Source organism: Salminus brasiliensis, chromosome 24, assembly GCF_030463535.1.
Source record: "Salminus brasiliensis chromosome 24, fSalBra1.hap2, whole genome shotgun sequence".
NCBI classification, from domain to species: domain Eukaryota; kingdom Metazoa; phylum Chordata; class Actinopteri; order Characiformes; family Bryconidae; genus Salminus; species Salminus brasiliensis.
The window spans coordinates 16,688,032-16,710,431 of NC_132901.1; the positions used below are offsets into that span (position 1 = coordinate 16,688,032).

The window sequence follows — 22,400 nt, forward strand, 5'->3', positions numbered from 1 at the left end:
TGCTGGTGGGAACATTTTTACAGTGGTCCCCAAACAAGGAAATTCAACATCAGACATTCCCAGTGTATGGCAGCAAGCGGAATACTGTCCTCATGACGTAAAAACTGGCTCATACTGTTCCTGCAGAATAGACTACAGCAGGTTGTCACTGCCAAGCAAAAATGTACCATTTCTTTCCATCTCAATTCTGCCACTTTTTGTCACTTTTAGAAGTCCTGTAGTGCACACAAGGCCTTAGTCAGACTAACATCTGACCTGGTTAGTCCAGACCTTAAAAAGCCCAAATGATGTAAATCTTGTGTTTCTATGCTTTTGTTGAAATACAAGTTGTTAACACAGGGTGTGAACATTTGTTTGGTAAGGTTCAAATATGTACCTTTTAGAGTTCAGTCTGTGCAGTTCAGGACTGGAAACTAAGATTCAGAACAGCCTCCGGTTCTGAATTCACTGTTTTTTTGTGATGTTACTGAGGTCTTAAAGGCCCATTAACAGCTTGTTTAATGATAAGGTATAAGGAGAGGTCAAGAAACAGTCATTTAAAATGATCTACAGCTGCTTTGGATCATAAAACCATACTAACCATCATTACTGTCACACAAGACGAGAAAATACTCTTCCTCTGACTTTTTTTTTTTTTCTTGTGGGATGGTGTGTGTGTGTGTGTGTGTGTGTGTGTCTGTGTCTGTGTGTGACGGCATAGATTAATACACCCTCCACGTCGTTCATGGCGAATAAAAATGGATGAATAAATGAAGGGTCACAGTCTCTACAACAGCAGGTGTGAGTTAGGGTGTGTTTTAGAGAGCGAGTGTGAGGAAGAGAGAGAGAGAGAGAGAGAGAGAGAGAGAGAGAGAGAGAGAGAGAGAGAGAGAGGGAGAATAGAGATATTACACTGCCACCTGCTGGACACAAAATATAAAACTGATGAACTGGGAATTGTGGAAATTGTGAAAACACAATATTGTGCCTTTCCTGCCTATCTATCTATCTGTCTGTCTATAATTAAATTCTAACAGTCAAATATACCTATTTTAATTATGGTCTAAACAAATTTAAAAGAAAGGTTAAAAAGGAGACAAATGTAATATTAATAATAATAATAATAATAATAATAATAATAATAATAATGATAATAATAATAATAATAATATGTGAGGGAATTAATCTGAAATGTGAGCTTTTCTTGGATTTTTTTTGGTCCCTGATTAATTTTTTACAAGGACAATATTGCCCTCTAGTGGTGGAAACCTAAAACACTGCTCAGGAAGAAACAGACTCTCTAAAGAAACAATCTCTAAAGAAAGAAAAGTACAGTCTTTGCTTTTTTTAAGAGATCCCATAATTGTGTTCTATTTTCACACAGTCCTGTGTGCTCATTAAACCACTGTGTACCAGCCTATTCAGTATGCCTTCGTTGGCATGCTTTCTCAAAACTCTTAAAGTACCACATACAACCACTGTAAGTAGTAAATGTAAGAAACTACACACTAAAATGTAAAATAATGCAAATGTTCTCAAATAACCAGTCATTATTAATTTCCAGCAATTTTGTTTTCATAAAGTTACAATGAGCAGCTATTTGTCTTTTTTTATATGAGGCATTTTGGGTATTATTTCCATTATAAATAAATACTTTTTTATTAATAAATAAAGGTATTATAAATAAGTATTATTAATTATTGTAACTCATCAATTAATTATTAATTTAGTTAATTTATGAATTTTTCATTTTTGCTGTTTTTCTTTTTTTTAATTATTTTAATTCTTCTTATAGTACGAGCATTTTATGATGAATGGGCCGATTGGGTTCCTTTGTTTGGTGTCTTAGTGTATTAGTCTTCATAGTAACACCTTATGTTCAAGCTAAGAACCATTACCAAAATATATATATATATATATATATATATATATATATATATATATATATATATATAGGTCCACAGATAAATAATCTGGTTAAGTGGCCAACAATAAAGGTCAGTTTTCACTGTATTGTGTCAGGGTGAACCAAAAATGGTGACCTAGCTGATCACTGCGTAGTGTCCCCAAAGTGCTGCCAGGCTTACACTGTTAACCTACATCAAAATCCACAGCTATATGGGTCAATCTGTGGGTCAACCACTACTAATGGCTTTATATCAGACACTGCTCTATGTGGTATCCAGGGTATATAATCTATATACTCAGTAGGCAACCACTAAGCTTTGCGTATACTTAAAAATGGGTCTTAAGTTTAGACTATGAGTCATTCTGCAGTCACCATCATACCCGTGTTAGCAACTGCAGCTCCAAATAGTAGTTTCTCTAAGAAAAGTAAAAGCTGTTTTCAAAAAACAAACAAACAAATAAATAAATAAATAAATAAATAAATAAATAAATAAATAAGTAAGTAAGTTCCAAACGTGAACCCCCTGAATTACAAGCTCACTAAGCTAAAACTGCTGTGTGATGAAATGACATCACATTAAAATAATGCCTGAACTATGAATTTTGCAGAAAATATGAAGGTTGGTGGAACATTTCCACATTTAGAACATAAAGAACTAAAGGACAGTATTACATTAAGGTCTCTTTGATAGTGTTCAACCAGCAAAACCTATGTGATGAAGCAGCCTACAATTGTACATAGTAAAAAAAAAGAAATCTGAATATTAGAGCACGCCAATATATGATTACTGTATACTGTAACTCACTTTAGGAACAGGTAGCTAAAACTAACTCTTGCACTCTTATTAATGGGACAGCAACAATATACAATATACATGTATATATACAATGTAAAAAAAAAAAAAAAAAAAAAAAAAAGTAACAGTAACAGTAAACAGTAAAGAACTAGCAGCAGGGTTGCCAGGAGCTTACTGTTAAAGTGAGTATTCTGCCTAGACCTGGCCTGGAGGGTTACCTGGATCTACCCTGGAGCCAGGCCTGGGGGAAGTGTGCCCTTATGTACCTCAGTCATGTTCAGCCCAAACATGTAACATGGGACAATCATGTGGACCCACCACTCACAATGTTCGAATTGGGGATGTGGTGCAATGTACATTGGATAAGGTGCAAGGATAGAAATAAGCAGCATGGACTTCGGCAAGCTTCCGTTGGAGGTGTACTGTGGAGAACCAACTGGGAGGACGCCCATGGGAAGGCCCAGAACACACTGCAGGGATTATATGGAGATGGCCTGGAAGCATTTGGTGATCCCCCAGCAAGAGCTGGTAGAAATTGCTGGGGACAGGGACACATGGGCTTCTGTGCTTGCCCTGTTGTCACTGCAACCCCAAATTGGACTGGATTGGATGCAGGAAGTAGATGATGTAACTGGATGTGTACTTTATTATACTGTATTATAACTGGTGTGCAGTGACAAGAATTTGTCCCTTTTCTAATGTATTACAGTGTATTTTTTACTTTTTCGAAACCTCCACATTTATACTTTATACTGTGAATCAGTACTTTAGTACTGTAGTATTTGTTCATTCACAGAAGAAGAACAAATTGGCTTTATGCTCCAAACAGGAGCTCTTTATGTCAAGTAAAGAACTCGACAACTTCCACAGCAACCTGACTCTTAGACCTAAGCCTACTCCCGATTCAGCTTGAGATCATCATCATATCACATGTCTTATAACAGATGACTGGGGGAAAAAGTGTTTGTAAACTATTACAGATCTAAAAAACACATCACAGCAAATTTCAGCTCACATTAACTAGCATAACACAAGATTTACAGTAGGTAGAGCCTCCTTCCAAAAGTCAATGATGCTGCAGAGGCCTCCGGGGCTACAGTGCATGAGAAGGGTGAAGCTAAACACTTAACACTCTGAGAGTGATCAACAATTGACAGTGTTCAGCTCACTGGGAACTGAGCTCTCTGTTTTAACACCAATTCTTTGCTGACTAAAAAGTTAACTAAATCTTAAGCTGAACTAACTAATTAATTATGAGGATGGATGAAAATCAAGAACTACTGCCACACCAGCTCCATACCACATTGCTTCTTTGTCACAAAGCATTCATTTCACAGTAAAGAGCTGGAAAAAAAAAACAGTATACTGATCTTAACACTGACTGTTAATTTAACTTTACAATACAGAGACAGGACCATATTAGGACAATACGGTTAAGAAATGGCCATTTTTTTGCCTCTTGGACCACCTGAATTGGACCAAGAGGCAAAAAGATGATGATAATAAACAAAATAAATCAAAAGCCCTGATTTTTATACTTAATATGCTTAAATACGGTCAGATCCAGCCACCAAAAGGTAGTTCTATAACAAATTACTTATTGATGTGCAACAGTAACAATTCCAAAATACCAGGATCGACTAGAGAAGCTGGGGGTGTGTCAGCCGACACATGCTCAACCAGCCACCGCCTCTTTTCGAACTGCCGCCGATGAAGGAAAACACTGGGTTCTCAGCTCTGATGCATCGGCTATCGGAGAGAGTAAGGCCAGTGGTGCTCTCTCAGGCTCTGGCTGCTGATGGCAGCATGACCCAGAATTTGAACCAGCTGGACCACTCAGAGACCCACTTACATGCATTTTACTGAAAACCAAATTCTAAAAGATATAATAATAAGAATGATTTTCCTAACGCATATTTGTCGCAGGTTAACCTGAACTCCATTGTGTTTTTCTTTTGTCTTTATTCGAGACAATTCATTTACAGTAATTCCATCAGCAGTTATTCTTCTCAGTGAATGACACTGCCTTTTTCAAGCGTCTTTTGTCTTTGTAAAAATGTGTTTTTCCTGATAGACAAGTAATACAAATGTCTTTTTTTCTGAAGGTTACAAGTTAATGGCTTTCCACTGCTGCTGCCAAACTTTGCCTGTCTTTCTGTTTGCCTCTGAATAGCTGTGTTGTATTAAGTATTTAAAAGTCTTACATCTCTTTATGAAGAAAGTAAAACTAATGTACACATGAAGGAACTTAGCATCCTTGACCTACTGTTAATAAACTGCCATGTGGAAGAATGGCCTATTTTGACTATTATTAATAATAGACATATACATAGATCTATAGAGATTAGTATTATTATACCAGTATTATAATATTGATTAATTATTTCATATTGTATGTTCTTCATTTTGCTTAACAGCGCATCTTTAGAAGCTCATCCTATGGAAGTACAAACGTTCCTTTGCAGTTTGATACGGTACTCAAACACTATAACCACTTTAAACCATATACCATTCCCTTTACCAGTCCAGACGGTCCATATCCACCATATGGACAAAAGTATTGGGACACCTGCTCATTTATTGTTTCCTCCAAAATCAAGGGTATTAAAGAAAATAATTTACTCTTTTGCTGGAGTAACTGTCTCTACTGTCTAGGGAAAGCTTTCCATTAGATTTTGAAAAATTGCTATGAGGATTTGCCTGAATTTAACGCCCAGAGCGCCTGTGAGGTCAAGATGTTGGATGACCACCACATCACCTCATCCCTAACTCCTCAACTCATCCCCAAAAGTACTGAATGGAGCACCCTCGTCATTCCAGAGAACACAGTTCCACTGCTCCACAGCTCAATACTGGCTTTATATCCCTCTAGCCCACTCCTGGCACTAGGCATGGTGTCAATGGATTCATATCTAATCTGCTCTAGTCCTACTCTCTGAGTCTTTTTCTATTGGCATTACTTCCATACAGGGACTCGACAAGCTGTGTGCTGTGTCAGCAAGAGGTACAACTTAAAGTAAAGTGGTGTCCACAAACATTTGGACATGTATGTACAGGCACACACAAAAACAGCCCAAAAAGATCTGCTATATGCCTTAATGTAAACAGCTTAAACTTTTTTAAATTCTGTCAATTTGTGATGTCACATAATGGACACACTTACATGCAGTAGACCTGTCTATTATGCCTACAGCAGCTTAGCAGTATTCTGGGACTTCTTGGAGTGAGTGAGGTGCAACACAGGACAGCCAATCAGAGCATAGCTCATTAAAACCTTTAATGACAACCAATTCTAACTTACATAGACATGTGAATAAACTTATTACAACTAGTTTGTGAGAACTGGAACTTGTCAAAACAGGCATTTATAAATGTTTATATAGATTTATGCCCATTATCATGAAAGGCGTATGGAAGTAGGTTTTGTAATATGTTGCCCTTCAGTGAAGTATTCCCAAACATTTTCATGTAAAGAGTTCTTTTTTGATTGTTTCTGAGCGAGAATGTACACAAACTCAGAGCTAAATATGGATCAATACAGAAATGCTTACTATTGATTTGCGTCATATTATTGATTTAAGTAACACTAACAGGCCACTGAACTGTAACATTCTGTCCATGTGTTTGCTTGCTCAAAAAGGCTGTAAAACCATCCATCCATTTGTCCCTACATACATTTTGTTAAATGTTTTTTCCATCAGACGCAAGACTGGCATATTCCTTTGAGAGAGCACCAGTTAATCGCAGGATAGCACACACACCCCTCCAGTCTATTAATCCCATTTATTTTCTTAACATACACTATATGGACAAAAGTACTGGGACACATGTTCATTCATTGCTTCTTCCAAAATCAAGAGTATTAAAAAAGTGTATCCTCCTTTATGTCCAGGTGAGGCTTTCTACTAGAGTTTGGAGCATTGCTGTAAGGATTTGATTGTGTTCAGTGAGATAAGCATTAGAGAGGTCAGGATGTTGGATGTTCACCACCCCACCTCATATCGAAGGTATTGGATGGAGCATGACCATCATTCTAGAGAGCAAGGGTTCACTGCTCCACAGCTCAATGCTGGGAGCTTTATACTTCTGTAGCCCATGTCTGGCAATAGGTTCATGTTTATCTGCTCCAGAGAGTCTCATTCTATTGGCAGTACTTTTTTACAGGGACTAGACAATGTGTAAGCATTTACACATCTGTGTCAGCAATAATTGAAAGCATTCACTAGAAGAGGTGTCCACAAACATTTGGATATATAGTGTATCAGCATAGATGAAACAATAGCATTAAGATGGCTTTATTAAAGGGCATGAGCAGATTAAACTCCATTGAACTGCAGTAAAAGTGAAGTAAAGTAATGCAAGTCATTCTAATATACAGATACAAACTTCCATATAGGAGCTGTTCACCAGCAGTGGTTCTGAAAAGGCTCTCCATGTCCTGAAGTATGTTTTCCTCAATTGAATCAGGCCTCCTTTTTAACTGCACTAGACTTCAGCATGACTGCTCTTTTCCCAGCTACATAAATAATCCAGAGAGCAGGAAAGAGAAGTGCGTTCTCAGGGAAATGACATCATAGTTTTAGGAAGTTTTAATTATAATGGGGACGGATGCAGCCTGGCGCGTCTTTGTTCTTAGGCAGCGCTGAAGTGTGTGCCTCCGCGTCTTTGCACTGTCAAGTGTGTGAGGGGTTTGAAGGTGTTCTGGGAACTAAAATTAGCTGCGTCTGCCGCACTGGCTGTCAGCAGATGTATGTGTGTGCGTGTGTGTGTTTAACACAGCAGCTCTGACGGATACCCAACCACTCACACTTCAAGCTTTCAGTCAACACACACTGACAGCAAAGCCAATCACATCAAACGTTGCCTCACCTGCTGTTGTTTTCTTTTCTTTTTTTTTAGCTTGTCATTTTTTTTTTCCTGCATCTGTTTTCTACTTGTTTTATTCATTACATGAGTAATCAATGACTTAGTTCATTCTAACAAATGATTCCAATAGGGATATGGGAACTGCTGAAAGTAATTAAGAAGCAATGGTTAAACAAGGAAGACCTGTGTGTGCTTATTTTAGAGTGTAGCAGTCGTGCACCGTGTACGTTAATCCTGCATTTTCATGACGTCTAGTTGAATACCCTCCTTTGACAACTGCTGCGCACTTTGTGGTGTGTGTTGACAAAACAAAGGCAAATAAAGCTGTATTTACATTTGCAGCTTTTGGCTGGTACTCGTATCCAGAACAGATAACACCACTACTTGACAATGAGCTACCTTACCACGTGGGAGACTGGGGTTCGATTCCCTATCTGGGTGACTATGCTGTTCTACACCAATAAGAGTTCTTGGGCAAGACTCCTAACTCTACATTGCCCCACCTCTGTAATACGAGTAACCTTGTAAGTCGCTCTGGATAAGAGCGTCTGCTAAATGCCATAAATGTAAATGTAATGTAACTTGCATTGAATCATGCTCCACAGGTAAGAGGATGTAATGTTAGGAGTCTTACCCCAGCCAGTGAATCAAACTAGTCTCCAAAAAGTAAACGGACATGCTGCCCTCCTAAATTCTGTTCACCTGCTGAACCCTATACTATATGTATTTATGTGACTCATTCGAATGACTCGTCAGATCCTTGCCGATAAAAACGGTTTATTGTTGTAGACTCAAAACTTGGAAAAACTTGGATCAGTAACCAAAGCAAGTACAAAACAGCGAACCCCTCGTTATGCAACGAAAATGTAGGCAATCGCGAAGTCAAGAGACAGAAAACAGACAGGCCAACAGACAGGCAGGAACAATTTCTTATTGGCTGACTGGTGACGTGTCTCTGGAAGTCCTCTGGAAGAGACTGAGAGACTGACTGTGGGAAATGGAGTGCAAGGAATTGGCGGAGGCAGGTTGGAGACCTGAAGGTGTAACACTCACAGATAAAACATAAACATTTTGGCGCTAGGCCTTCCTCAGCATGCTCATGGGATGCCCGCCAACACTGCTATATAAACCAAATGGGCGTACACCACCCCCTTATTGATGCCATCACAGGTATAGTCCTATGTATAATTCATCATCCTCCAACATAACACTCAAAAATATACAAGTGAAAAAAGCGGAAAAACGAATAAAAAAGTATTTATTTTCTAAAATAATTTTTTATGAACGTTTCAACCATCAACCAAAAGGTGTTGTAAATTCTTGCAAAGCAATCACAACCAATTGAAGATAAAACAAATCTATGAAAGGAAGCTAAGGAATTTAAGGGAACAAGTCAAGGAGAAATCTCCGCTTATACCTTTTGGCTTCACTTTATTGAACTTAAATATATACAACGCCTCTCGCTGCAAGACGCCACTCACGGTCTCCACCCCTTAAATGTAAATGCAAATGAATCTGGGGATGTCCTTATTTTTTCCTCACAAGAACATTAAACAGAAATGTGCCCAATACTCACTGACATGTGATTTATGGCACTGTATGACACACTGTAATCTATGATCATAAAATAAACCATAGGCAAGAGATTTAATACACATGAAAGGGACATTTCTGAAGTACGGATTGGGTCTCAGAGTCAGTCACAATGTCATTTAAAGCACTTTAAGTCTCACAGAGTGCATAAAAAATGGAGGGTTATGCCTCATCATTCTACATATTTAAGATGTCGTGAAGTCTGCTTCACATTTATCCGCATGACCTCTCTGCTTTAATTTTTAATGTCTTGGTTGTTTGATATGCGCCATGGAAATGGAGGAAAGTGCTGCAGCATTTTTGCTTCATCAGACTAAAGACATCCTTCACTATTCCTCTCTCTCGCTCTTACGTACTTTATGCTCTCAGCCTGTCTGCCTCTTATAGTGTAGGTTGCTGAACTCAGTCTGGAGGTTTATATAAGGTGTTGGACTCTGTAATAATGAATGCAGCTAAAAGACCTAAACCCCCCTGCACTGCATAATTCATACACACTCTGAAAGAGCTCTCATAGACCACCCCATGGGCCAAGACAAACCGTATTCTGCCTTAAAAGTATGCATATCTGAATGTGATTCCAGGAAGTGTAATTCCATGAAAGCCTTCTATAACTGAAATTAAATCTGACACGAGATCAGACTGTGACTCTTAGCCTTGGTGATTTCTCAGTATAGTGAGTAAAACACATACATAAATGAAAATGCAGCTGCAATTAGACATTAAATATACACATTGTGCATCATTGTCAGCCTTGCCAGGTTCTCCTTAGACCTACTGTCACTAGTATCTTTGTGGTATTTCTGTAGCCTGCTGGCTCTGCTAACCATTTGTATAGTGATGCATTTTTTAATGAGCGAAAAAGTAAACAAATATGTCACAAAAACTTTAGATGAAACTGGAAAGCCACCACAAAGGCAAACGAAAGAGAATTAAAGAGGCTGTGTGAGGCAAAATACAGTTCCAGGCCTCAACGCATATCAGCCAACGGGCGCTAGCGTCGCTAACCTGATGTACGCTAATGTGATGTATGCAAAGCGACGCATGCGAATGAAGCGAATGATCCAGTCAGAACAGATGAGAAGTGTTTTGCCGGCTCCGCTGAGGGTGATGAATGGAGTTTCAGCGCGGCAGAAGGTCAGAGACTTCAATAATGCAATGAGAATGAGCTACAGATCACTGCATTACCGGCGTTAGTGCACGCTAACAGCGCGCCTCAGTCTCTGTTACTGGGACTGATGAAGCAGCTTCAGACTGGAAGCATGTGGATGCTGTTACAAACACGTTCCATGGATTTCTGTGGTGTATTTACTGCAATACAGCAGAACACCTATGTTAGCATTGTGTAATGCTGCAGTCAGGATCATTGAAGACCAGATAAACTGAGTTAGAGACCAGTGACCACTATATGTCCAAATATTTATGCATATGCTTTCTAATGAATGCATTCAGCTAATTTAAGTTGCACCCGTCACTGACAAAGATGTGCACATGCACAGTAGGATAGGACTCTCTGGAGCAGATAACCGTGATCCTGTTGGTACCATACCTAATGGCAGGCATGAGCTAGAGGGGTATAAAGACCCCGAGCACTGAGCTGTGGAGCAGTGGAACTGTGTTCTCTGGAATGATGGATGGTGCTTCATCCAATACTTTTTTGGGATTAGGGGGTGACAAGGGGTGTTGATCATTTGATTTGGTGATTCGATCACCAACAATTGCATGTTATTGCAATGTCTACAGATTCATATAGAGTTGCTCCCCTCTGCAGCAGTAGCATTTTGGAGTGTGTCTATGGGAATTTTCACCCATTAATCCAGAAGAGCCATTGTGAGACACAATGATGGTCAGACACTGATGTTTGACGAGAGGGCCTGGCTCACAATCTCCATTCTAGCTCATTTAAAAGATGTTTGATGGGGTTGAGATCAGGGCTCCTTCAGGGCCAGTCAAGTTCTTCCACACCAAACTTATTCTACCATGCCTTTATGGACCTTGCTTTGTGCACTGGGGCACAGTCAAGCTGGAACAGAAAATGGTCTTCCCCAAACTACTGCCACAACATTGGAATCAATTGTCCAAAATGTCTTTGAGCATTGAGATTTCACCTCACTGGAATTAAGGGGCCTTTTCCAACCCCTGAAAAACAAACAGATTGCATTATCCCTCCTCCATCAGACTTCAGGCAGGTAGCTTTCTGCTACCATTCACCAAACCCAGACTCATCCATCAGACTGCCAGATAGAGAAGCGTGATTCGTCACTCCACTGAACACAGTTACACTGCTCCAGAGACCAGTGGCGCTATGCTTTACACCACTCCATCCGATTGGAATTGAACTTGGTGACGTAAGGCTTGCATGCAGCTGTTGGCCATGGAAACCCATGTCATGAAGCTCCCGACGCACAGTTTTTGTGCTGATGGTGCTGATGAGCTGAATACCACTCACAGTTGATGGTGGACCATCTAGCAGGGAAGAAATTTCACCAACTGACTTATCGCAACAGTGGCATCCTATCACAGTATCACTCTGGAATTCAGTGAGCTCTTTGGAGCCACTCCTTCTCTCACCAATGTGTAGGAAGGCAGACTGCATGGCTAGGCGGTTGAATTTATAAACCTGTGGCAACGAGACTAAATGAAACACCTGAATTCAATGATTAAGAGGTGTGTCCCAATACTTTTGCCCATACAGTGTACTATTCTTTGTATGGTCAGTCATTAGATAAGACTGAAAATATAAAAGCTGCCCTTCATTTTGCCCCTTCAGATCCTTGAATATTAAATATTATGGGCTACACAATAAGTTTGATAAAACTGACATTGAAACACATGACTTTATAGGATTACAGAAATACTTCATCAAAAGAGGATTACAGTTATAAAGCTCACTCTGTCTGTCTGTCTGCTCTCTCTCTTTCCCCCTCCCTCTCAGTGGTGGTGTATTAGAATAGATAATTAGTTTAATTATGATCAGACGTAATGAGCCCTATTCAGCAGTATAGCAGAGATGCGTTCGAGGTGGTGCAGTGGAGTCGATATTTTTCCGGATGAGAAATCGATGAGCTCATTCAGAGTCAAATGGAGCTTGAAATGGGAGGGAAGAGTTGGACGCATGAACAAAAACAAAACAAACAGCTTGATAATCGCTGCCGTTTTCTGCCAAAAGGCCGTTTTAATATGGATGTGCCCTCACTCGCCCGACAGCGATCGCTCCGTCGCCCATGAAGTGCTGCGAGGAGGGGGATTTTAGTGTTTATTGTTTGTCAGGCTTGTGCTGTCTCCATTTGTCTGTGGCAGTCGTTTTTTTGGAATGACTGTATAACAAAAGCAGTGTTGTGAGGGACCCCGTAACCAGATCCCAACAGCAGCTATGCGGTCACTGCCAACAGAGCGACAGCAGGGTCAACAGAGTGAATAAAAGAGTGGCGACTTCAGAGCAATTCCGCAAGGTCATGCTATAGAGAGTTCCAGAAGTGAAAAGTGTCACAGGACTACAAAAGGGAGAGAATAGCGCAGTGCAAACAGTATCACCAACAATGTGTCATTCAGATTTCAAGTTATTTTATTTAATTTTTAGGTGCTTAAACCATCACACAGTACTGTATACAATGTATATGCTTAGTTGTATGGACTTACTTCATTTCAGTAGCCCTACCAAAAGCCAAACGTTCTAGACCTTATATTTGTTTTGCATTAAGTTTTATAGAATTTTATTACTACAATATATTTACTGTGCCATATTGTGTCATAGTCTTTCAGTAATTATTTATTTTCCTCTGTTTTACATCCAATTCTTATTCCTATACTTCCTATACAGATATTTTAGACGTAGTTTATTATAATAACCCTAATAGTTGTAGAGAGATATAGAGACTACAGCAGGTCATATGGGAAGCTTTTAATTCTCTGACTCTTTATACCCTATAAAAGACCAAGCCACTCAGAAAACGAGCCTGGCTCTTTTTTATTAGGTAGATGAAATTTCACAAACATTTCCACTAAATGCTTCCCAAGTGAAGCAAAGAGCAAATCCTGTTTTATGATCAATTCATGAAAGAATGTGAAACTAAAGAGACCTTCTTTTTTATAAGAGCTTAATAAGGTAGGTACGTTCAGCGTATCACAATAACGTATAGTGTAATAACGTTTACTCACCCAGTGTGGAGACTCCTCTGAGCAGGTCAGGTGGGTTTCATGGTGACATTAACTCTCACACACTACGCCTGCCCCAGCAGGGTGTGATTATTACTGAGAACGACTGGAGATCGAGGAAGAGAAAGAGATAGAGAGAAAGAGAGTCACAGGTCAGTGAAGAACTACACTATATGTCTAAATGTTTGTGGACACCCCTTCTAATGAACGCATTTAGCTACTTTAAGTTGGGCCCCACAACTTGTTTAGCCCTAGTGTAAAGATATTGCCATTAGAATAGGACTCTCTGGAGCGGATAAGCTCCAGAGAGCCTATTGGCACTATGTCTAATGCCAGGCATGAGCGAGCGGGGAATACCCCCCTCTCCCAGCACTAATTTAGGGAGCAGTGGGACTATGTTCTCTGTAAAGATGGATATAATACTTTTGGGATAAGTTAGAAAGTTGTTGGGCGAGACAGGGTGGTGATCATCCAACATCCTGATCTCACAAATGCTCTTATATGCTCTTAAAAGCTCTGCAAATAATTCACGCTCCTTAGAAGTGAGTATATGCTGTCGATCATTGCACCTAACCACTGCATTATTGGATCAATGCAAGTAACAGAAATCCTATCAAGTCAGTAACTAACAGAATTATGGGAATATGAACCGAGTTACAGGAACAAGTAACTGCATTACTTTGTCATGTTGCTTTGCATCACACTGCTAGCAAGCTATTTTGGCTTTGCATTATGGCTAGTGATGTGAACTACAGCCCTAGTACCCCTAACATCTCTAACGGCTAGGGGTTTCCAGTCTAAAACCAAATCATGCCCCGTAGTTGCACATCTTTATGCGGCTCTTCTCTGTTTTGCAATCCATTCACCCCCAAAATACTCAAGGCCTCAGGCACTCAGAGACCAGTGTGTTAGCGGAAGGTAGTCTATACAGCCAGGCTGGGGGAAAAAAAGCAGTGCTCAGTGTTTGAAGAAGTGAATGAAGATTGTATAGACACTGTAGAAGCTCCAAAGCTGTGGACTTTGGCAGATGGCGAGGGAAAAGGGGATTGTTCAGAGAGGCAAAAGATTCAAAATCAATTACACACGAGTGCCCTGTTCTCCAGAGAGAGACAGGAAGAGCGCATTCTCAATCCTCATTGATTAGACCAAGGGAAGGGATGAAAACATGACAAAGTGTGTGCACAGATCAGAAAGATCCAGGTCCGGGCTTTGCCTCAGATTTTCCTGAATGGATCAAAGTGTATACCACAATGGGTAATGTTTTCTTTTACAGTTCCCTAAGTTCTAGATATTAATAGGGTAAGTGTGAGGAGCACTAACTACTGAGCAGAGGTTATGATGATGGCAAGCTCCAAGACAGTTTAGATGACAAAATTATATTGACATGCAGAGTTATTCCCGACTGGTAGTCTTTCTGCCCCCTATATGTCCTTTCAGCACGGCCTGAAGTTCTCCAAAATTGCCCTTTGCATTTTACTCTGTTGCAGCCAAGGCTTTTACTAGTGGGCTGAGTGTGTGTAAATTGTGAGCCTAGACTGTTCCATGTGGGGCAATGTTGACTTATTGCTTAAAGTACCAGGTTATTGATGATAGGGTTGTGGGTTTGATACCCTGGTATGACAAACTGCCACTGCTGGGCCCTTGAGCAAGGCCCTCAACCCACTCTGTTCCACAGGTGATGCAGTGATGGCTGGCCACTACTCCAGGCATGTGTAAAATTCCAAAACAAATGGTGAATATGGGTGTCAAATGGGTTTGGAATTTCCTTGTTTTACAGCTCTGTTTCGAAAGGAGGAGACAACCAACAGTATTTGTGGTTCAGTTTGGTACATAGAGATCTTCCAGGCACCAAACTCACATTATTCAACTCCACTAAGATGACTACAGTTTTCCATGAAATATATTTGTCATCTATTTATTGCACATAACTACATGCTTGTCAGTGATTTTACCAGATTCACTCTCCTGCTTAAGGCTCATTATTAAAAACAGCTACAGGTACAGACAGAGCCTTCAGTTCAAGTTTGACACAACCACCGCCACATGGAGACAACAGAGATGACACTGGAAAAGAGGCCTATGGTGGAGCTTTTTGAAAAGTGGCTGTGACCTAATTAGGCATTTGCATGAGTATATTTACACAATAATTAAACTATCACAACCTCCCTATGGTGCCATGTTTGTTGCTGTCAGAAACATTACACTCTGAACCGCCCCCTAGTGGATGTATTGCTTTCAATCCATGCCAACGTAAAGGATGTATACAAGTATGTGAACAGTGACCATTGCATCATTTGACATTGACATCTTCATTTTTAGACATAAAGGGAGTTTAAATGGGCCCTTATTGTAAAATTACAGTTAAATTAGGGTTGTTTTTAGTATTTTTGTACTTACCAGTTCATACTCTGCATGATTACCTCCCTTACTGTGTCATGTACTTTGTTCTTTCTAAAAGCTAGAACATATTTGGAACATCAGTGTTATTTAGTTAGAAAAGTTAGTTAAAAATCACTGAAATGATGCTGAAAATAATAATCTAGTTCATTGTAGGTCATTAAAACCATCCTCTCCAGCTAGACAAATAAATACAAATAAATAAATAAATAAATCTAATCAAAATTCATTTGTAAAGTGCATTTTACAACTGCCATTGTCACAAAGGAGCTTTATAGGAATTTGGTAGTAGAACAAGAGACGTACACCTTGAAACACATGAAACATAGAGACCCCCGGTGAGCAAGCCAAAGGCGAGAGTGGCAAGGAAAAACTCCCTCAGAGCTGGAGGAAGAAACCTTGGGAAGAACCAAGACTCAGAAGGGGGACCCATCCTCCTCCAGTCAGAACTACTTATAAATTATTGGTAAAAGTCACAGTATCAAAACATAGGACTGTTCCTCTGATCAGGTGTGCTGATATTATCATCATATAATATAACCTATTTAATTATAATAGAGAACAGTAAGAATAATGAAATTAATAATAGTTAATGGTGGTAATAATCATGATAGTAGCAGATAGAGTCCATGTAAACCTTAACATATTTGGTAGGCAGATAGCAGTAGCAGGAGGATGGGTACCTGGTCTGACACAGGTAGCAGGAAAGCTACCTGTCAGTCTGTAGATCATCAGCTGACACTTCTTTCAGTAAATCTGTCTAAAGAGCACTTCTCCGTCACCATGTTACCACACTGGCATTACCAATAGGGTGTCTTTATCACCTCTGCCTTGATGCCCACATGCACATAAAAGTTGACGCTGTTCTAGGCTACACTGCTGTCTCATTAGTGTGGCTGTGTGGTGTGTGGTTGCCCCCTCCTACCCACCCTTTTTCACTAAAGCGTTTAGCATTGTGTTGTCCTTGTGGGGAAAACAGCATTAAATAAATAATGCAACTTAACACAGATACATCAATGTGCAGCATGGTAAAATGCAGTGCCAGTGAGTTCTAAAACAGCTCTGGCATGATGACAGCTCTTATTGATCTGCATTTATCTCTGAAAGTACGCTACAAATAAATTCATCTACCACTGAGACACTTCAAAGCGGCGTGTAAATAAACTTCGTTAAAAGGAAGAGGAAGGAATCACTCATGAATCGCCTCATAAAGATGCACACGCATGTATTAGCATGTGTTTAGCATAAATTTCGCATAAATTCATTACTGGAATTCTTTAATCTAAAACGAGGCCTCTGAATGTTGTTGTTGTGGTTGCTAGTTTTCAGACCTCCCTTACCTGTTTCATTTTAACCCTTGCAGGGAAAAAGTAGGTTCATTCAGTCTTTTCCTATTCTTTTATTACTAAAGTGAATTTCAGCCACTGCTATAATTTCATTTTAGTAAAAAAAAAGCTTCATCAGCTAGAGCAATACTGTGGACTTTAATCGCTCTGACTGATGCATTTTAGTTCAGAAATTAGCAGCAATATGTTCATAACATGCATGTAGGTTATGGGCTCTGCTACACAAAAGATTGACACTTCTGAGGAGTCCTTTGGCTCAACTTCTGGATTTGAGTGTGGTTTGCCACAGACTTATAAGACCTGAGGTAACTGCGCCATGCACAATGACACTACGTGCCTCCTTGTGTGCCTCCGAACTTGAAAAGTCATGAAAAACTCCTTCTCAACATTTTTAAGGCTTGTCACAGATATTCACTGATACGGAATCATGCAGTATGTAATACAACTGGCATGGCGCGATCGGACAGGACTAACATCACTGAGAAAATCCCCACCTACCCATTTAAAACTTATCTCAGCACTAAATAGCACTAAAGACATTTATAGCTTTTTGGTCAAAAACAATGAAAATTGATAATAATTAATATTTATACTATAATACAGCTCAACTGTACTGTGTATTTCAGGCTTTATTGAACAAAGAGCAAGAGCTTAATCAAACCCTAATGTGTCTTTCTTTAAATAAACCATAACAACCTTTTTTTGGATGCACTCACAAGCCTGTATATTCACAGGCCTGTACTTGTGCACTTATTCTACTCCAGCTGAAAAATAAACTGAGATACAGAAGAATACAGTGCTGGTTCTGGATACAGAACTAACATAGCATATGACAACAGTGCTGAATGGAAGACCCAACAAAAACAGGTGTGTAATAACTGATCATTAAAACTGGACGCAACTATTAAATAAATTGACAATTATTTCCCTACCCAAAACATCTGTCATCGATGTCCAGGTCTTTCTTGTAAAGCATGACGATTGACTTGTTTCAGTAAGCTAATTCATCACTTAACTTAAAAAGAGCCTTGCCATTGAGGTCCCACTAACCATTATCAGTCTATAGTGCTTCCTCCATTATCCCTTTCAGTCCAGTGAATGGAGATGATACAAGCAACGGCTGTTTCTCAAGCTAACAGCCGCCAGCTCTCAGAGAGATAGCAGCTATTTAGTTTCAAGTACAAGCAAAGACGCCTTTGTCTTTAAACGAATAGCTGTTCTGACTGATCTGTTGGAGCACTACACTTGGACCTCTGTTTTGTTTAATGCCAACATGAAATAACATTCGGAGCATGAAGCTTAGCTTCTGTCATTTGACATTTTGGGATAATTTAGCGAGATTAAGACAGTGTGTGCGTCTGACATTTAGCGCCTCTGAAACATTTGGTATTTAATCTTACCAGTTTAAGGACGACGGGTTGGCTGAGCTGCCCCGACCAGAGGAATGAAAGAACACTCCTCCTCCGAATTTCCCTGAAAGACAAGACAAAAAACAGAGAGAAAGATTAATATTAATATTATATATATATATATATATATATATATAACAACGGACTGTTCTTTTGCTGCTTGATATATATCCCACTCATGAGAGCAATATTCACTTTTAAAATCAAGTGAATATTGTTCACTTTCATGTCAGTAGTTTTAATGTAATGGCTGATTGGTGTGTATGATGTCAGATATCCGCTGTGCCTTGTGTAATGGTGTAATGGCTTGCGTAAACAAAAAAAATAAAAAAATAAAACAATTAACAATATTTTTTTTTGTACAATATAGACAAAAGTATTGGGACACCTATGCATTGCACCTACAGGAGTTTTTATGAAATCCCATACTAAATCCATAGATATTAATATGGACCTGGTCCCCCATAACAGTTTTAAGAGGTCAGCTGAGCTTTGGTGACTTTCCTGTAACTTTACACGGCCAAGTTGTTGTAGTTCCCAAACGCTTCCACTTTTCAATAATTCCACTTAAAGTTGATGGTGGAATATCTAGGACTGGACTGATTTGTTGCAATGGTGGGATCCTGTTATAGGATCACGCCGGAATTTGGTGACCTCTTTAGGACCACCCATTCTTTCACGAATGTGTGTAAAGGCAGACTGCATGGCAAGATACTTGATTTTATACACCTGTGGCAATGGCACTGCATAAAAGGTGTGTCACGATACCTTTGTCCATATAATGTATGACTGTAAAAAATATGAATTGCTACTGTAAGCTTCACAACAATCAAATAAGCCAATATGCCCTATATGCCCCTCGAAGCATGATGCCAGACGCTTCTGGACTGTTGTGGATTGATCGTGGCAACTGCCGGAGCGGTGTGCCATCAGCTCCAGTGGGCCTAAAAGTGTTCATTTGCCTGCTCTGTTTGTACTGGACCCACAGGACAGCTAATTGATTTGTTGATTGATTGAGTAGAACTGCAGTGGCTTCTGCACAAGCCCAGGCCTGAGCAATCGATGACAAAGTGTTGAAAACAAGCTCGTACTGAAACATTCACTGCCAGGCCGGAGCAATCAATGGCCGAAAGAGAGCAGAGGATAAGGAGATAACACTCATGCACACCTTCAGGACAAACCAATCAATGATGGAGCACGGACACCAAGTTACTTCAGAAGGCAGCAAGTCATAGCTAAACATGGACGAAGTTTCGTTGCTTTTTTTTTTTTTTTTTTTTCCTAGCGGCTCATTATGCTCTGATTATCTCTCGCGCTGCATAAACCCTCAACTATTTTGACGCTTTTTAGCTAAGTTAGAATGCAGGACCCAAGATAATGAGGCACATTTGTCTCTTGTTCTTTTCTTCTGTTCTTTCAATGAGGCAGACTGCATCGAGTCCCCCTTCTCTCAAAAAACGAACAAAAAAAGAGAAAAGAGTTTAACAAAAAAAGGTAAAAGTAAAAAAAAAAAAAAAAGTTTTCTCTCTCTCTCTCTCTCTCTCTCTCTCTCACACACACACACACAATCTCTCTTTCTTTCTCTCTTTCTTAGTGGCCTCTCCACTATGCTCTAGAGAGCTTTCTGCTTATTTACCAGTTCCGGCTAATTATGCGGGAATAGCTGTTTACCCGCCAGATCAAAGGTTTCCTCTCTCTCTCTCTATCTATCTTTTTTTACTTCGGCGCGATCTAAAAATGAGTGCTTTCATTCCAAGCGCCAACAAAGAGCACTGTGTTCTTGCACCGCCCAGTTAGCGCGCTCATTAATTAGCTCGTATAATTAGTTTAATGATTTACAGAAACATGGTCTCAGCCACCCTAGAAGCTATGCTAATATGCTCCTGTCTATAGCAATTACATTTCTAATCAGTTAGCTCAAGTAGCTTAGCACTGCAGGCAGGAATTGAATGTGGTGCCAATGCTAGCAGCATAGAGGGGAAGCCAGGGCAGAGGTCCATGGCCTGGTATGAAGATAATACTTTCAAGTTATCCAAAAAACAGAACTGCGCACCACTGCAGATTAGCAATCTGATGTGGGATGTAGCATGTCTAATGCTACATCGACACTTTAGCCGGTTTGGTGGCCGTAGGATTTACTGGGAGCACTGGTTGACCATTTCAGTTGGACTGTAGATTAGCAACAGCACACTAGAAATGGCCTGCGGCTGATCCAACTCTAATATAGTACACCGATCTGCTCTAACATTAGTGTCTACTGTTGAGTAAGACCCCCTTGTGCCACCAAAACAGATCTGTCCAAGTCATGAACAAGACCTCTGAAGGCATCCTTTGGTATCTGAGACCAAGACATTAGCATCGGATCCCTGTAAGTTGTGGGGTGGGGCCTCCATGGGTCACATCAATAAGCCTTATGTGTCTATGACCCTGTTGCTGATTCACTGGTTGTCCTTTCATGGACCAGTTATGGTAGGTACTGACCACTACATACCAGATGATGTGTTGTAGATGTTCTGACCCAGTCGTCTAGACATTAAAATTTGGGCCTTGTCAAAGTGGCTTAGAAATACATGAAACGGTCAGTAGTTTTAACTCAAAACTAAGGGCAGCTTTAGACCTAGCTGCACCAGAAAAGTTCAAAATGTCTAGATCCAAAGATGTGTTAAAAATTGAACAGTTTCATCAGCTTGAAAGAGAATGCCAAAAGAAAAGCCTGAAAGAAACAACATGAAATGCTACAACAAACCATTGAAAAGCTTTCTGGATAAGGAAGCAACTACATTTACTGGTGTCTTATTCTGTTCCACTAGACCAATGACTGGCTCTTAAGCATCTTCATTCAAATGCAATGAATTTTAACACAGACAAATTAACAAATGCCATTGTCATGTAGTGATATCTTTGCTCCCATTATACACAATGCAAGTTTAGAAAAACAAATTCTAAAACCTGATGATTTCTCATCTGCGTTCTTCATCCTGTCTTTTAGATACTATTGCAACATAATTTTTTAAAAAGACATTTTAATGAAGATATCATAAATTGCTTTTTTGAAACAGGCATTTCCAAATGTCTTTATGACCACTGTCGTCCAGCCTCAGTTAAAAACAAGCCAGATACCTACATTCTGAAAGTAATTTTGGACAAAAATATAGTAGATAATGATTTGCAAATAAATAATTTCCCAAATGAACAGGTCATTGTATGAAATATCAAATACTGTATCAGTGTTTGTACTGTAACATTACTCATAACATTTAAATAACATCTCTTATGCATAGATTTGTACTTTTTTAAAGTTGTTTATTGTTTATTGTTTATTAAAAATGTATACAAAAATCACAATCAAAATACTAGTCCAGGGAAATTTTGCTATGTAAAGTGAGGTGTACCACAGGGCTCTATACTAGGCCTGGTTTTAGTTTCATTATACTTTGACTGTATTTTTGTATTTTCAAAGGATACCAATTTATTTAAGGACAAAAACAGTTTTATATTTTTTCATGTTGTGAAAAACACTTAAATGGGTTTGGTATGTATATATTACTTATTAATAATCAAATAATAAATAAACAATATTTGAATTATTATTTGAATTATTATAAATGGCAATGGTTAAACCCTTTGAAAAAACAGGGGGTGATCTGACTGCCTTGCTTACCTATACACTTATACTAAAGTTTCCAAGCCATGGATTAAGCCTAGATCATTCTGTAATACAAGAAAATTCCCTATTGTATTCAGCACACATCTCTCACCTCTCTCTCTCTCTCTCTCTCTCTCTCTCCCTTTCTCTCCATGGTTCTTATAAAGGCATCAGCATTCATGCTCAGTTCTACTGTACCAATCTATGATGTATGATGGGGACAGAGAATGGGAAATAAAAAAGGGAAAAACAGGACGTGTCAGGCTTAGCTCTTCTTGTTAAAATGGTGAGCAGGGAGGGCAAGGAC

At 39.4% G+C, this 22,400-nt stretch overlaps 1 protein-coding gene across 33 annotated transcripts in view; it reads right to left on the bottom strand.

Annotated features, from left to right (window-relative positions):
* Nucleotides 1-22,400, bottom strand: part of ptprda (protein tyrosine phosphatase receptor type Da) — a 617,722-nt gene that overhangs the window by 376,803 nt on the left and 218,519 nt on the right. For all 33 annotated transcript variants that reach the window (XM_072669660.1, XM_072669680.1, XM_072669689.1 and 30 more), the window contains exons 5-6: nucleotides 18,439-18,511; nucleotides 13,299-13,401 (exon numbers count right to left, since the gene is read on the bottom strand). The gene's annotated coding sequence lies outside the window, so the exon portion shown is untranslated. The remainder of the gene's footprint in view (nucleotides 1-13,298; nucleotides 13,402-18,438; nucleotides 18,512-22,400) is intronic.